The sequence below is a fragment of the Euprymna scolopes genome, chromosome 27 (assembly GCF_053919585.1).
Source record: "Euprymna scolopes isolate OS-2025 chromosome 27, ASM5391958v1, whole genome shotgun sequence".
NCBI lineage: Eukaryota > Metazoa > Mollusca > Cephalopoda > Sepiida > Sepiolidae > Euprymna > Euprymna scolopes.
Genome location: NC_136508.1, coordinates 67,105,434 through 67,115,474, shown reverse-complemented (window position 1 = coordinate 67,115,474; position 10,041 = coordinate 67,105,434). Strand labels below are relative to the sequence as shown.

The 10,041-nt window shown below is 38.0% G+C and overlaps 1 protein-coding gene across 2 annotated transcripts in view; it reads right to left on the bottom strand.

Moving 5' to 3' along the window:
- The window catches only part of LOC145248889 (uncharacterized), a 127,866-nt gene that overhangs the window by 2,793 nt on the left and 115,032 nt on the right, over positions 1-10,041 (bottom strand). For both annotated transcript variants that reach the window (XR_013863421.1, XR_013863422.1), the window contains 2 exons: positions 3,239-3,299; positions 1-380 (listed from right to left, as the gene is read on the bottom strand). The exon at positions 1-380 is cut by the window's left edge and continues 2,793 nt beyond it. The gene's annotated coding sequence lies outside the window, so the exon portion shown is untranslated. The remainder of the gene's footprint in view (positions 381-3,238; positions 3,300-10,041) is intronic.

Below are 10,041 nucleotides of genomic sequence, written 5' to 3'. Positions count from 1 at the left end.
AGCAGTCAAAACACCGTAAATCTGACATCAGATAAGAATAGCAACCCCGTACATTGAATATTGCAAATACTCTCTTATTGTAAGTATAATTTAAGAACTTATTTAATATATAGATTTACAGTCGATATTTTCGTAAATAATCAAATATAATGGAACAGTACATATTACATCTCTCTTATGTCATGGCTATATCTTCAGTTGTAGGGCTATTATAAACTGATTTTATTGGCTATAAATCCAAGCAATTTGATTGGCTATAAACACAAGTGATTTGATTGGTCAATTTTTCGTTGTTTATTTGAACATTAATCGCGTTTGTTTTCACTTTTGTGTCCATCTCATGCCGACCAGTTCTGCATTTTCTGAAGGGTAGACTATTTCTGAAAATACAAACAAATAGAATTAATTAAATAATACCAGTGAAAATAGTGTACGGAAAAAAGATCTTACACGGTTGATTTTGTGAGTTTAAAAAGTGTGTACGAAGTTAAGACACTATTTAAAACAGAAGAGTAAAATGTTTCCATTGATGGGAGTCTGTTAGGTACTGAAAATCAAACTAAATATTGGGGTTATCGTCCTTATCATTCTCCTCCTTCTTTTATTCTTTCCATTACATTCTTCCTCTTATTCGTACAACAAATATTATTTATCAAAATCATAAAATATTGAAACATTAAAGAACATGTTTGACAACACACAACCGAAGACCGCTCCCTCTTTTGTTATATCAGTTGGTTACACGTATCATGCCGTTTCATGAGAAACACGCTTGTATCCTGTAATAAGTTCAGTAGTCCAAAGAATCCAAATAATATAACCAATAAAACAGAATAAATTAAAAAGTTTCATAAATAAATTCAAACTACCTGAAACTACACTTAATACATTAAAAATACATCGATTCGATATAGACTTACATAATTTACACTCCTGGATTTGATGATGCTCATGAGTACACGGATGGAGTACTGTTGTAACATATGGGCAGGAGCTGCTAGAAGCAGCTTATCCTGCCTTGACAGAGTTCAAAATAGACTTCGTAGCCTAGTGGGGGATGCTCTTTTCTCTTCCCTGCAACCTCTTTCCCACAGAAGAGACGTTGCGGGCTTGTCTCTGCTTTGTTGTTATTTCCATGGCAAGTGCTCGTCTGAGCTCCAAACTTTCAATAAATAGCTGAAACCATTGTCAATAATTTTCCCCACTCTTTATCTGTGCCTAAACCTAAACGTAGATTCCATAAACAAAGCGTCTTTCTTAGAACTGCACCCCTGTGGATCTCTCTTCCGTTTGCCTGTTTTCCATCTGACTACAATATGGTTGACTTCAAGTCCAATGTAAACAAGTTCTTGACGAGCCGCCCCTTAAGTAACCCAATTTACCAAATTTCCATTACTAACGATTCCACTGACTATTGTACACTCAGTAACCCTGATCCTCGAGTGGCGTCCGGGCCTTGATAAGGGGTGACCGCTATGTATACACGAATCAGTGAAACATTTTACCACTATATACACACTCATGTAAACATCAAAACGGCTCAAATCATTTTAAAATAACAAATACGCGGTGTTTAGTTATAATCTGGCTTAAAACTATACTTCAAACTTTTAATTTGTATTCGTTGTACATCTTATGTGCTTAATAAAATCATTTGTATTTGGGTCTAATGTGATTGCATCATTTCGTAACCTTTCAACAATAGAGAAAGTAATTGAAATATGGACGACAAAAATATATATGTTTGTTTAAAGTACATTTTCAAAATAAGTAATTTTCTTATTCCATTTTCACCCCAAACAAGGCACAGTGCCACTTTGATGTAGGTAGCTACTATCGGGGACATAAGTTGCAGGGATATTATGTAGGGAGTTGAGCAGCAAGATGTCTGTTCACATTACACTTGAACTTCGGCATGTCAGTACAGTTGTGAAAAGCAGGAACTCGAAAGGGAGTTCCAAAGTCTAGCAGTTCTGGGGAAGGAACTATTAGAGTAGAAGGCTTTCTTACATCTAGGGATATCTACTATGTAGGGGGTGGGAAGTTGCTGCTTGTCGGAGGTATTTACGTTGTGGGGTACAAGGGCTTGTAGTTCGTCGAAGCATTCACCATTAAAATAGGTGTAGAACAGGCATAGGGATGCAACATTATGTGGATGGGACAGAGGTTGAAGCTTAGATGACAGTTTAGGACCTATCAGGTTGGCGATTCTCTTTTGAACTCTGTGCTGGAGCGAGAGACTAGTAGTACATGCACCAGCCCAAATGCGACAACAGTACTCCATACTCCATGGACGAATGGTAGTCTTGTAGAGATACAGGATACTTTCAAGCGTACGTAGTTCTCTAGCACGGTAGAGAGAGAGAGAGAGAGAGAGAGCCCGCCTTCTTTGCGGCAGCCTTGGCAATGCTCTCAATGTATCTGTTTCAACTCATGTTCCCTGTGAACGTTAGGTCGAGGAGCTTGAAAGAAGTCATTAAAAGTATTAATTTATTTATTGCGGCCTATTATACTCATCTCTTCTTCGATGTTATTTCACGACGTTTCGGCTAACTATTCCCCTGGCCTTCGTCAGGTGGTAACCGCGACGGGATAGGAACTCCGAATCTCCTAACTGCATTCTCAGCAATTGCTGCCATCCAGTTGCTGTCGTCTCACCACGTTTTGGCCTAGTAAGCCTCTAGCCGGCTTTGAGTAGGATTGAAACCGCTATCTTCAGACAATTCTCACTTGGGACCGTAGAGTTTCAACGTCTCTGTCCACTGCTCCACGGTAAAGTAATTTAATTTTTACCTTTTTTAATCTAAAAATAAAGCATTATTATTTGTCAAGATTAGATCACATTGAAGAAAAAGAAGTTAGACAAAATAAAATATGAACGCCATAATAATATTTGTTTTACTCGGTGTTATCCGGGATCAATAAATGTACGACTACTGTGTTACATTTTGGTAAGTATTATATATTAATTTTACCATTATTAGTTCTACTTTTCTGTTATTTTTTTCTAATTATAAGTATCATTACTCTAGTACACTTTTTAACATCTAAAATATTTATGTCATGAAATAATAGATAAGCATACAAATAAAAATAATAAAATCTCGAAAGCCAACCGATATTTCGATCGTATCACTAACCTTCAGTTATGCCATGAAAGAGCTTTTATATGGTAAAGCGTCGAAGATGATCGAAAGGGAGGAATCATAGAATATAAATGTTTTTTTCTAAAACATACCTGTTGAATGTTTTTTTCTTAATTTTATCCGTGAATAGATCCCAATTTGGCCATTTCCATGCTGTAAGTATAAAAAAAAATATAATTCGTAAGACATCTGACTATATAAGTAATCGTAATTTGCAATTAACTCGCCCAGTAACTCTTGTCTTATTAAATTTCTGTCTATCAATTTAACCATCAGTGTGTGTAGTTTGTTCCTCTGTGTGATTTTTACGGCCGGTCTGATTTTAACATGGTCTATCACTATCGCTTCTGTTACACACACACACACACACACACATTTTCTGTTCCTCTTCTTATACACGCACACACTCACTCAGTCACTCTCCTTCTTTCTTTCTATATATCTCTCTCTCTCTCTCTCTCTCTCTCTCCCTGTTTATTAATAAATAAAATGTAATCAATATCCCTACGTTGTCGCTTCTGTTAACCAACCACTCAAGCATCCACCTTGCGAGAAACCTGTTCACATCACATTTAAATTCCTGTATGTTAATGGAGTCCATCGAACAGAGTGTACGGATGGAGTTCTAAAGACAAGGGGATCAAAGAATTGGAGCAATAAAGAACTAAAGCAAATGGAGACCGCAGAGTGGAAACAAGTGCAGCAAGTTCTCCGGAACAAACTACGTTGAAGTACATGTAAAACCAGCATAGGGATGCAACACTGGTGTGATGGAGTAGGAGCTGCAGCTTGATACAAAGCGTGGGGCCTAGTAGATACTCTTTATGTTTTGGTAATATTCCATGCATTGGCGAATTGTGACTTTATAGAGATATATGATATTATATGCATGAAAAGTTTTCTCTTTTGGTAAGAGGGGGCTACCTCTTTACATCAGACTTGGCAGTATCTTCTATGTATTTATTCTAATTTATCTTATGAGGAGCGTGCGAAAGGTAATGTCTCCTATCCCCACCCTGAATGGCTGAGATGGGATTGCAAATGGCATTGTTATGATGACTGAACTTATGCATTCACGACCGTAAAGTTTCATTTCTGTCATGTAGATATTGACGGTATGAAACTCTACGAAAGCAACCCCTTTTATATATTTGCTTCAGAAACAGTGGTGAGTCATTGAATTCCCGGCAAAAGTTCATTGAGAATAGTGGTGACTATGTAGGAAAATAAATCCTAGAGAACAAAAGGTTGCTTGTTTTAATGGTACCACTCTCGTTTTCATAGCTCTTTAACTTTTTTAGTTCAAAAATAGGAGACTTTACTTTTGGAACGACCTTCTAATCACAAAGCGTGCTCTGGGCGCCCATGCACAGCCATGATTCACCGTTTGCAAAAAGTGCATAGGGAATAAGGATGACTATGTAGAAAAATAAATTCTGGGTCATAAAAGATCGCTCATTTTGATGGTACCTCTCCCGTCTTCGTAACTCTTTGATGTTTTTAGTTAGCAAATAGGAGACTTTACTTTTGGCCGAGGATACTGAATTTGGAACTATCAGAAAGAATATTATTATGTTAGTCGGTGGTTGGTAAGGTTCCTTATAATCGTTAAAGGAAAACAGCTTTGTCTTGTTAATATTAAATGTAAGCATCCATTTAAGGCTTTAATTCATCACATAACGGAGGCCATTTTCTAAAGATTCAACCATTTTGTTTTGTTTGGCTGCTTTGTTTTACGGCATATCAACCTTTTTCGGGTTATTTAATGCCGGATCCAGTTATTTTGTAAATAATATTCATGTTGCATCCAGTTATTTTGTAGAAAGTTTTTATTCTTCAAGCTCTTTGTATTATCAATCGCTAGTTTGTTGTGTTTGGTTTGGTTTGATTGTTTTATAGTAGATTTTATTGTTCTTGTTCCCTGCCGTGAAGAACATGAATGACTTTTGCAATGGAAGAGGGAAAAGAGTTACAGTATTAATGTTTGGTACATTTAAAGTTAGGAAACCGGTCAAGAAGTGGGGGAGATAGAAAGAGAAAGGGGAAATGAGAAGAAATAAAAGGGGGGTTGTTGTTCAACCATTGTCTTGCGTGTATGTGCGTTCGATATATTCGCTGTTGTTTTGGGGGTTTTATTATTGTGTACAGTATTATGTGTAATATGGGAAATGACAGTAGTCAAATGGTTAACTACACGAATTGACGACCTGGGTGTTTAGTGTTCGAATCCAGTTCGTTTCACAAAAATCACATTCACTTAGATTATTAGCAATCTTTTCGTTGTTCGAAGTCTTTCTAGAAAAAAATTCTAGCTTATGAATTCAGGTGATAACTCATCTCCCTCTCAGTACAGACCAATAAGTCTCCTGTGTGTTATGAGTAAGTTGCTGGAATCCATATTAAATAGAGAAATAGTCAACCACCTCAGCAGGAATAACCTTCTTAGTGATACACAATATGGTTTCCGCTCTGCAAGATCTACCGCAGATGTGCTGACGGTTATATCCCACAGGATTAGTGATTCTCTTGACAAAGGCTTCCTTTCTAGGGCAATTGCTCTTGACATATCAAAGGCCTTCGACAAGGTCTGGAGTAAGGGCCTACTTCACAAGATTTTCAGCTACGGTATAACTGGAAATGTTTTCTCAATCATTAAATCATTTCTCTCCGATAGGCTCATAAGAGTAGTGGTAGATGGACAAAAATCGGAGGCCTGCAATATAAATGCTGGAGTCCCTCAGGGGTCAATCCTCGGCCCAACTCTCTTCCTGATCTACATCAATGACCTCCCTAAACACATACTTAAATCATTCGTTGACATCTATGCTGACGACACGACCATCTACGGCAACACATCAAAGGCTGTAAATGATAAAGCTCTCTCTGATTCTCTCTCCTCTGATCTCGAGCGCGTGGTTCAGTGGGGGAAGATGTGGCTTGTTACCTGTAATGCATCCAAAACCAAACTCCTATCCTTACATCATCAACGCTCTGATCCCCATCTGACATCAATCGTGATGGACGGCTCTCATCTGGGTGAGGCCCCGTGTTTTGACAAGCTTCTGAGTTTGACCTTTACTCCTGATCTGAAACGGAACACGTACATCAAGTCTGTTGCCAAGGTCGCTGGAAAGATGGTGGGATCCTTCTACCCCTCCAGAAGATATCTCACTACTGATGCAATTCTCTATCTATATAAAAGCCAAGTACGTCCAAGGATGGAATACTGTTGCCATATCTGGGCAGGAGCTGCTAAAAACAGCCTATCCTGTCTTGACAGAGTACAAAATAGACTTCGTGGCTTAGTAGGGGATGCCCTTTTCTCTACGCTGCAACCTCTCTCCCACAGAAGAGACGTTGCGAGCCTATCCTTGTTTTATCGTTATTTCCATGGCAGGTGCTCGTCTGAACTCCAATCTCTGGTCCCCCCTCGCCAATCTTTCACGAAAAACACCCGTATAGCTGAATCCACTGTGAAAAATTTCCCCCACTCTATATCTGTGCCTAAATCAAAATGCGGTTTCCATGAACAGAGCTTCTTTCTTAGAACTGCACGCCTGTGGAACTCTGTTCCGTCTGCCTGCTTCCCACCGGACTACAACTTGGATGTCTTCAAGTCCAATGTTAACAAATTCCTAATGAACCGCCCCCTTAAGTAAACACTTCATCAAATCTCCACACTAACGTAATGTACTTGCAATAACCCCTATCCCTGAGTGGTTTCCGGGCCTTGATAAGTGGTGATCACTGTGTAAAAAAAAAAAAAAAGAACCAATGCCAACAATAGAATCTTTGGATTTATAATATTAATAAATTGTTAATTAATTAATAATAATTATTAATATAAAATAGTAGTTAGTTTCAGTTTAGTTTGAAGATTATTTAGTCCAACGAAGACGACGCTTAATATGAACGATTTTTAAATAGCATTCAACAGCGGGAATAATTAATTCCAAATTGAAAAATATAAAAGTTGTTGTCTACCTTAAATTTCGAAATGTACAAACGAATAAAATTAAACAATAAAATGATATAATTGCATCCCGGATAACGCTGGGTAGGTGCAGTTAATGTTTTATTTAATTTTAACAATCCAACAGTGCATAACGCTTTTGACTCGATACAAATATTCGGTGGGAGATGGATTACATCGTTCATAACGCCCACGCTTAACTGAATACGCTGACCGGCAAAATGAACCAATGTTGTCCTGCGAGTTATACTCGGGCTTGTCAGGATTTGTTATGATATTGTTCAGATGATTCGAGCGGAGCACGAAGTGCGAATCTTGACTAGATTAATTGCTTCATTACTCAAGCGAAACATGAGCGTTGTTAGTGTCCATTTACGTGACAGATACCCACACAAAACGTTCAACTGCTCATGACTAACTGTGAGAAAAAGAAAACATAAAACCTGTTCTCACCCCCCCTCTCTCTCTCTCTCTCTCTCTCTCTCTCTCTCTCTCTCTCTCTCTCTCTCTCTCTCTTGGATATCTCCCTACCTGGAATATATATATATATATATATATATATATATATATATATATATATATATATATATATATTCCAGGTAAGGAGATATCCAAAAACGAAAAGTAATTGCATTTTAACAACGGTCGTTGATAGAGCTCAATATTAAAGAGAACAAATTATATATTTTTTTTTATTATTCTTTACTTAAATACATTCATATCTTGCTACGATGTACAGACCGTTTCGATCATAATAGATATCATCAGGCAAGAAAAATTAAAAGTTCAAAAATTAAAAATGGTTCAGGATCATTTTCAGTTTTTGAGAAATAAACTTTGCCATATCTGGCGTGGATATATATATATATATATATATATATATATATATATATATATATATATATATATATATATGTGTGTGTGTGTGTGTGTGTGTGTGTGTGTGTGTGTGTTGTTATTATTATTATTGTTATTATTATATGTATCTACATAAAATGTTATGTATCTATTTTCAGTATTTACGCGACAGTGTTCGATACGTAAATAGAGCTAGGTAATAATGTTTGAAAATATATATATAGCAATTAAACTATATAAAATTTTCCGAACTTGGTGTAATTCCCAAGGAGACTGTTCATCAGCAGTTGTAAAGTACTGGGACTGCTGTATTGCCATTTGCTGAATGGAGTCTGAACCATGTAGTATTTCTTGTGTGTCCTCTCGATACCATATTAGTATCAACTCTTACGACCTTCTCTTAGTCATTGGTCAACAAACAAAAGTCAAACTTTCTCTTTCTTACTCTTTCTTACTCTCTATGCCTTTCTCTCAACAATTCCGCTTGCTTTTTCGACAAAACTTCCCAACCTCATCTTAAATAGAAAAATAACAATTTTGAAAAAAATTAAACCCAGTTGCCCTTACTACTAGGTTTTTCCTTAATTTCCAGAAATTGGAATCCACTTACCTGTTGTTCCCATGCGAAACTGTCATTGTCTCAATTGTTTCTTTACACGATTTCCCGATTAAAGGCTATTCTAACTTAACTTCCAAACCTGACCCCCAAAATCGCCAATGACAGGAATATGTGCCTACATTAGGCATGATTTCCTTTGTGGCAGGGGCATTGCCAAATAAGATCCTAAACTGCCCTACATGTGCTTCCAAGTAGCACTTATTAGCAACTTTGCGTTTATATTCGGCCTTATAACGTCCCCATGACGTTATTATCTTTTATTTATTTATTTTTTTTTTTTTTACACAGTGATCACCATTTATCAAGGCCCGGAAGCCACTCAGGGATAAGGGTTATTGCAAGTACATCACGTTAGTGAGGAGATTTTATGAAGTGTTTAATTAGGGGGGGGCGGTTCATTAGGAATTTGTTAACATTAGACTTGAAGACATCTAAGTTGTAGTCCGGAGGGAAGCAGGCAGACGGAACAGAGTTCCACAGGCGTGCAGTTCTAAGAAAGAAGCTTTGCTCATGAAATCCGCGTTTTGATTTAGGCACAGATATAGAGTGGGGGAAATTTTTCACAGTGGATTCAGCTAGACGGGTGTTTTTCGTGAAAGTTTGGCGAGGGGGGACCAGGGATTGGAGTTCAGACGAGCACCTGCCATGAAAATAACGATAAAACAAGGATAGGCTCGCAACGTCTCTTCTGTGGGAGAGGGGTTGCAGGGTAGAGAAAAGGGCATCCCCCACTAAACCACGAAGTCTATTTTGTACTCTGTCAAGGCATGATAGGCTGTTTTTGGCAGCTCCTGCCCAGATATGGCAACAGTATTCCATCCTTGGCCGTACTTGGCTTTTATATAGATAGAGAATTGCATCAGTAGTGAGATATCTTCTGGAGCGGTAGAAGGATCCCACCATCTTTCCTGCGACCTTGGCAACAGACTTGATGTACGTGTTCCATTTCAGATCAGGAGTAAAGGTCAAACCCAGAAGCTTGTCAAAACACGGGGCCTCACCCAGACGAGAGCCATCCATCACAATTGATGCCAGATGGGGATCAGAGCGTTGATGATGTAAGGATAGGAGTTTGGTTTTAGATGCATTAAAGGTAACTAGCCACATCTTCCCCCACTGAACCACGCGCTCGAGATCAGAGGAGAGAGAATCCGAGAGAACTTCGTCATTTACAGCCTTTGATGTGTTGCCGTAGATGGTCGTGTCATCAGCATAGATGTTAACGAATGATTTAAGTATGTGTTTAGGGAGGTCATTGATGTAGATCAGGAAGAGAGTTGGGCCGAGGATTGACCCCTGAGGGACTCCAGCATTTATATTGCAGGCCTCCGATTTTTGTCCATCTACCACTACTCTTATGAGCCTATCGGAGAGAAATGATTTAATGATTGAGAAAACATTTCCAGTTATACCGTAGCTGGAAATCTTGTGAAGTAGACCCTTAT